Below are 6,735 nucleotides of genomic sequence, written 5' to 3' on the forward strand. Positions count from 1 at the left end.
CGGGCTCCTGAGTCGAACTGTCTGGGTTCAACCCTTGTCTCCATCACTTCAACTGAACTACAAAAAAGCCATCTGGCGTCACAGAAAACACAGACGGTCTGGACGCTTTGCCCAGCTTTTAATCCCCGCTCTCCCCCCTCACCGGCCGATCACCAGTGACCGGCAGCCCTTATGGCTTGTTTTCTCATCTTCGAGATGAGCGATAGAATCTTTACCTCGCGGCGTTGCTGCGGAGCTCACGTGAGAACGTGTACGGCCCGGCCCATAGTAAGTGCTCACTAAATGTCAGGCACCCTCGGTATTATTCCATTATGTGTCCGTTTCTCATGCCCTGACAAGGGGGAGGGGAGAGGGCCATGCTCTGCATAATCATGCAAGCACCGTCCCCTCGGTGAGCTGGGGAAGGAAGTCAGGCAAATTCTTGTCTCCCATATGGACGCAGGCTGCACCGTCTCCGAGAATCTGGTTTGCCTGGAAGAGATTTATGTGCGTATTCATGTTTCGTCCAGCTGAGAACCATTGCATACCGGGAACAACAGGACAGTGTGGGCCTCTCTGCGACTCCCACTGATAGGGAACACTGGACGGGGATGACGTTTGGAGTGCCAACGCCCACCCCAGCCTGTCCTGCTGGCCGCCCCAGAGCGACGTGTCAGGCTGCAGAACTAAGACTCGGGCCAATGTGCCCAAGGGGGAGGGAGATTACACAATTTTACCCATTGTTTTCTCTATTGCCTCTAGCTTTTTTTTTTTTTTTTTTTTGCAAGAGAAAGCATGTAAGCCCACGCACGGGCACGCGCGCGCGCACACACACACACACACACACACACACGGGCATGGGGAAGGGGGAAGAGGCAGAGAGAGAGAGAGAGAAAGCGAGAGAGAGAGAGAATGAGAATCTCAAGTAGGGTCCATGCCCCCAATGCATTGGGAGCCCAACTGGGGGCTCGATCTCATGACTGTGAGATCATGACCTGAGCCAAAACCAAGAGCCGGACGCTTAACCAGCTGAGCCACCCAGACGACCTGCCTCTAGCTTTTGAATTATGCTTAAAGAGTCTTTCTTTGCACCAAGGTTAAAGGGGAATGTGCTCGGGTTACCCGTCTGGCTCAGTCAGAGGGAACATTTGACTCTTGATCTCAGGGTCGTGAGTTCGAGCCCCACACTAGGCATAGAGATTACTTAAAATAAATAAATCATTTTTAAAGGGGGGGGGGAGGTACCCCTGCTTTCTTTTTTCTAATGTTTTTATTATTTATTTTTGAGAGAGAGGGGAAAAGTGGGGGAGGGGCAGAAAGGGAAGGGGCAGAGAGTCTGAATCGGGCTCCTTGATGACAGCCGAGACCCCAACCTGGGGCTCAAAGTCACAAACCATGAGAGCATGACCTGAGCCAAAGTCAGATGCTGAAATGACTGAGCCACACAGGTGCCCCCCCACCACGTCTTCTTTTCATATTCGTAAAGTTTCATATCTTAACGTTTGGATCTTTGATTCGTTGAGAGTTTAACTCCTGTATATGGTGTGAAAGTCGCATCTAACTTTGTGTTTTTCCACGTGGCTAGTCCATACATCCAGAATCATTTATTTAAAAATCCATTTTTGTGCACTCTGGCCCAAGTCTGGTGCCGTGTGTTTATTCTTCTTTTTTTTTTTTTTTTTTAAAGTAAACTCTACGCCCCAAGTGGGGCTCGAACTTGCAATCCTGAGATCAAGAGTCCCATGCTCGGGGCTCCTGGGTGGCTGTCGGTTGAGTGTTGGACTCTTGATTTTGCCTCAGGTCATGATCTAACGGTTCCTGGGTTCGAGCCCCGCATCAGGCTCTGTGCTGCCAATGCAGAACCTACTTGGGATTCTCTCTTCTTTTCTCTCTGCCCCTCCCCTGTTCTCTCTCTCTCTCTCTCTCTCAAAATAGATAAATAACAACTTTAAAAAAAAGAGAGAGAGAGTCACTTGCTCTACCCACTGAGCCAGCCAGGCACCCCCATATGTTTATTCTTTAAAAACTCTAGTGATAAGTAATCATATGTGGAATGTGAGAAAGTGAACAGAAGACCGTGGGGGAAGGGAAGGGGGAAAAATACTTTCAAACAGAAGGGAGACAAACCGTAAGAGACTCTTAAACACAGTGAACAAACTGAGGGTGAATGGGGCTCGGGGGGGAGGGGGAAATGGGTGGCGGGCATGGAGGAGGGCGCCTGTTGGGATGAGCACTGGGTGTTGTATGGAAGCGACGAATCGCAGGAATCTAGTCCCGAAGCCAAGAGCGCACTGTCAACGCTGTGTGTTAGCTAACTTGACAATAAATTCTATTTTTTTTTCAACGTTTATTTATTTTTGGGACAGAGAGAGACAGAGCATGAACGGGGGAGGGGCAGAGAGAGAGGGAGACACAGAATCGGAAACAGGCTCCAGGCTCCGAGCCATCAGCCCAGAGCCCGACGCGGGGCTCGAACTCACAGACCGCGAGATCGTGACCTGGCTGAAGTTGGACGCTCAACCGACTGCGCCACCCAGGCGCCCCTACAATAAATTCTATTTAAAAAAATAAATAAAAGCAAAGAAACGAAGAAAGAAAAAAAAAAAGAGTCTGGCGATAAGTAAAGCAAAAAGGCAAACAAAAAACAAACCAAAAATCAGCAACAAAAATATCTCCCTACCAAATCACATCCTTTCCTCATGGATACGCACTCTCACTCTCCTCTGTCTCTTACAAGAGTGAGATTTTATACATGCCGTTTTTATCATGGACACCTTTATTCACACTCTTTTGGCCCCCATTCCTAAATATAATTAACAGCCTATGATTAACTGTATAATTAACATACACACGCGGGCTGTTTTTATTCGTTTTACAAAAACGGGATCACGTTACGTAATATTTCTCAGCAACCCATCTTTTCCTACTTAATACTTTTTTTTTTTTTTTTAACGTTTATTTATTTTTGAGAGAGACAGAGACAGAATGCGAGTGGGTTAGGGGCAGGGAGAGAGGGAGACACAGAAGCCGAAGCGGGCTCCAGGCTCCCAGCCGTCAGCACAGAGCCCGACGCGGGGCTCGAACTCACGAGCCGTGAGATCATGACCTGAGCCGAAGTCGGACGCTCAACCGACTGAGCCACCCCGGCGCCCCCCCCCCCCACCTAATACTTTAAGGAATCTCTCTAAGACAGCTGGTATGGACCCAATTCTTCCTTTTTAATGGCTAACTTTCAGTGATGTGGATACGCCAGATTTCTATGCCATTGAGCACTGAGGGGCATTGATTTTCTTTTCTTTTTTTCGCTGCTGTAAACTGAGCTACAACTAACATCCTTGGACACATAGGAGTGTGTTTGTTCCCGGATACCCTTCGCGTTAAACTCTTCTGTACTGCTTGGATTGTTACCATAAGCAACTATCGATTTATTTAAAACAAAACAAAACTGGGGCGCCTGGGGGACTGAGTCGGTTGAGCGTCTGACTTCGGCTCAGGTCATGATCTCAGGGTTCGTGAGTTCCAGCCCCGCGTCGGGCTCTGTGCTGACAGCTCGGAGCCTGGAGCCTGTGTCTCTGTGTCTCCCTCTCCCTCTCTCTGCCCCTCCCCTGCTCATGCTCTGTCTCTCTCTCTCCTTCAAGAATAAATAAAAACATGAAAACAAATTAAAACAAAACAAAATGTACCAGCGCGCAGACCTTCCTGAGGACTCTGCTCAATGCCCCCAAGAATTATGAGTTTTTCCAGTCTGCCTGGTGGGAACAAGCATGATCTCCCTCTAATCATTGCAGATGGTTCTTTCCCTGGCCTCAGGCAGTTTTCGCACACGTATGTGCTACTCAGGAGATTCTCTCTCAGTGCATCTCTTTCCTGTCCGGCGTCCTGTCCCCCCTTCGTCTCTCTGGACTCTCCGCTCTGTCTCCGTGACTCGGGGGGGGGGGGGGCGGTGGGTACCAAGGTCTGCCTCGGTTCTCTGCCGTATGTCGCAGCCTGAAGCTTTCACGAGGAAGTAAGGCTAAGGCGATTCTAGGGCCTACCTTGTCTGATTCCCGTCTCGCTGGGATCGCTGTCCTTCCTTGGCGAATGTTCTGTGCCTGAAAAAAAACAATGGTATTTCGTGTACTTTTGTCTGTTTGTATTTATTGCTTCACGCAGGAGGGTGAATCCGGGACCTGTTATTTCATCTTCGCTCCGGACACATCAACCCCCCGGTATTTTCTCAGCCAGTAACATGGAGGCCAAGAGCCCCAGCTGGCTTGCCCAAGATCCTGCTAGAAAATGGAGGAGCCGGGGGCGCCCCGGGGAGGGGGGGCTCAGTCAGTGGAGCATCCGACTTGGTTTCGGCTCGGGTCATGATCTCACGGTCCATGAGTTCAAGCCCCGAGTAGGGCTCCAGGCTGGCAGTGCAGATCCTGCTTGGGATTCTTTCTTTCTCTCTCTCTCTCTCTCTCTCTGCTCCTCCCCTGCTCGCTCTCTCTCTCTCAAAATAAACACATAAATATTTTTTTGGAAAGGAAAAAAAGATGGGCATCATGCCCTGACTGAGAAGGACAGTAAAGGCAGGACATTGTCTCCACGTGGCCCTTGTTCAAATGCACTCACAACCTCGGAGGGTCCTTGGCTCTAAGAAAAGCCTGAGCCTTGGGGGTAGGGAAAGGGAGCAGATGTTGCTTCCGGCCAGAGGGCAGACCTAGATGGCCTCTCGGGTGATGAAAGTCGCCTGGTGAGGAAGGCTCGGAAGAGGACACTCCCATTTCCTACCAGGTTCCATGACCAGGGCTGCCTCCACTGTCACATAGCAGAGACAAAGCTCCCGGGTAGATGGGTTTTCCCGGGAAATCAGAGGTTTCCTGCTTTCTTTACCTCCATGCGGTCCCCATCTAATCTTTTTTCAAAGCTTTCAACAAGACCTTCGCTACTCGCTTTAGAGAAGACACCACGTCGTTTTCTTCGACTTTGTTTAAAATGAAAATCCGTGGGGCGCCTGGGTGGCGCAGTCGGTTAAGCGTCCGACTTCAGCCAGGTCACGATCTCGCGGTCCGGGAGTTCGAGCCCCGCGTCGGGCTCTGGGCTGATGGCTCAGAGCCTGGAGCCTGTTTCGGATTCTGTGTCTCCCTGTCTCTCTGCCCCTCCCCCGTTCATGCTCTGTCTCTCTCTGTCCCAAAAATAAATAAACGTTGAAAAAAAAAAATTAAAATGAAAATCCGGGTTCATTAATGCACAGCGTAATAAGGCCTTCAAGAGTGGAATTATTCATTCATCACTGACATACGACACCCCGTGCTCATCCCAACAAGTGCCCTCCTTAATGCCCGTCACCCATCTAGCCCATCCCCCACCCACCCACCTCCCCTCCAGCAGCCCTCAGTTTGTTCTCTGTGTTTAAGAGTCTCTTGGGGTGCCTGGGTGGCTCAGTCGGTTGAGCGTCCCATTTGGGCTCAGGTCACGATCTCACGGTCCGTGGGTTCGAGCCCCGCGTCGGGCTCTGTGCTGACGGCTCGGAGCCTGGAGCCTGCTTCGGATTCTGCGTCTCCCTCTCTCTCTGCCCCCCTCCCCCCCACTCACGCTCTGTCTCTCTCTCTCTGTCTCTCAAAAATAAATACACATTAAAACATTTTGGAAAAAGAAAGAAAAGTGGATCTTCTGCCTCCCAAACAGATACTGCTTTCTGCCCCCCTTCTCACCCCCACTTGCCTAGGTGGTGCCCTTCCGTTCTCTTCACCTCTTACGCAAACTTGGCACCTTTATTGGTGAAATCGTGCACTTACACAGCCGCCGAATCTCTTGGCGGTGGGGCGGGGGGGGGGGGTCTCCCAGCAAAGCAGGGCGGCGTCTCTTCACCGGCCTCCTTTACACCCCATTGCTTGTTGCCAACTGAAACCCAAAGATGCTGAAAGCGAGCCTCCCCACCATCACGCCTGCGCCTTGCGGGCTTTGGCCAAGACCTCTGGGGGTCAGGCCCCTCCCAAATGCATACGGCGTCGGTGTTCTGCCGCATTTGCCAAGACTCGAGTTCACACTCAATACCGCGATTCTCGCTAATTCCTTTTTGTTTTGGAAAATACGATTATTTTCATTAAAGTATGTTATTCATAGTAACATGTGATACATGTCTTATTTTTTCCGTTTCCCAGTGGTAGTAAATATCAGTAGACAGAACTCACCTAAGCCAAAGTTCTTTAGGTCCCCGTACCTATAATTTTTATACATGTCAAGAAGTCCCGAGGTGCCTGGGTGGCTCCGTCGGTTAAGCGTCTGACCCTCGATCTCGGCTCTGGTCAGGATCTCACGGTTCGTGGGTTCGAGTCCCCCTTAGGGCTCTGCACTGATGGCATGGAGCCTGCTTGGGATTCTGTCTCTCCTTTTCTCTGCCCTTGCCCTGCTTGTGTGCGCGCGCTCTCTCTCTCTCAAAATAAAAAACTTAAAAAAAAAAAGTCCTCACTCCAGAAAGTTTGAGAACCACTATATAGCAATGAAAAGGAGCAAATTTCACAGACATAGAGCGAAAGAAGCCAGACACAAAAGCATATATACTGTATATTCCATTTATATAAAGTCCCAGAACAGGAAAAGCTAATGGATGATGTTAGAAATCAGGACGTGGGCCCCTGGGTGGCTCAGTCGACTGAGCATCCAACTCCTGGTTTTGGCTCAGGTCACCACCCCGGGGTTGCGGGATCAAGCCGCACACCAGGCTCCACACTGGGCTTGGAGCCTGCTTAAGATTCTGTCTCTCTCTGCCCCTCCCCTGCTCTCTCT

This window comes from Herpailurus yagouaroundi, unplaced genomic scaffold, assembly GCF_014898765.1.
Source record: "Herpailurus yagouaroundi ecotype Mexico unplaced genomic scaffold, PumYag 67641, whole genome shotgun sequence".
Classification (NCBI taxonomy): domain Eukaryota; kingdom Metazoa; phylum Chordata; class Mammalia; order Carnivora; family Felidae; genus Herpailurus; species Herpailurus yagouaroundi.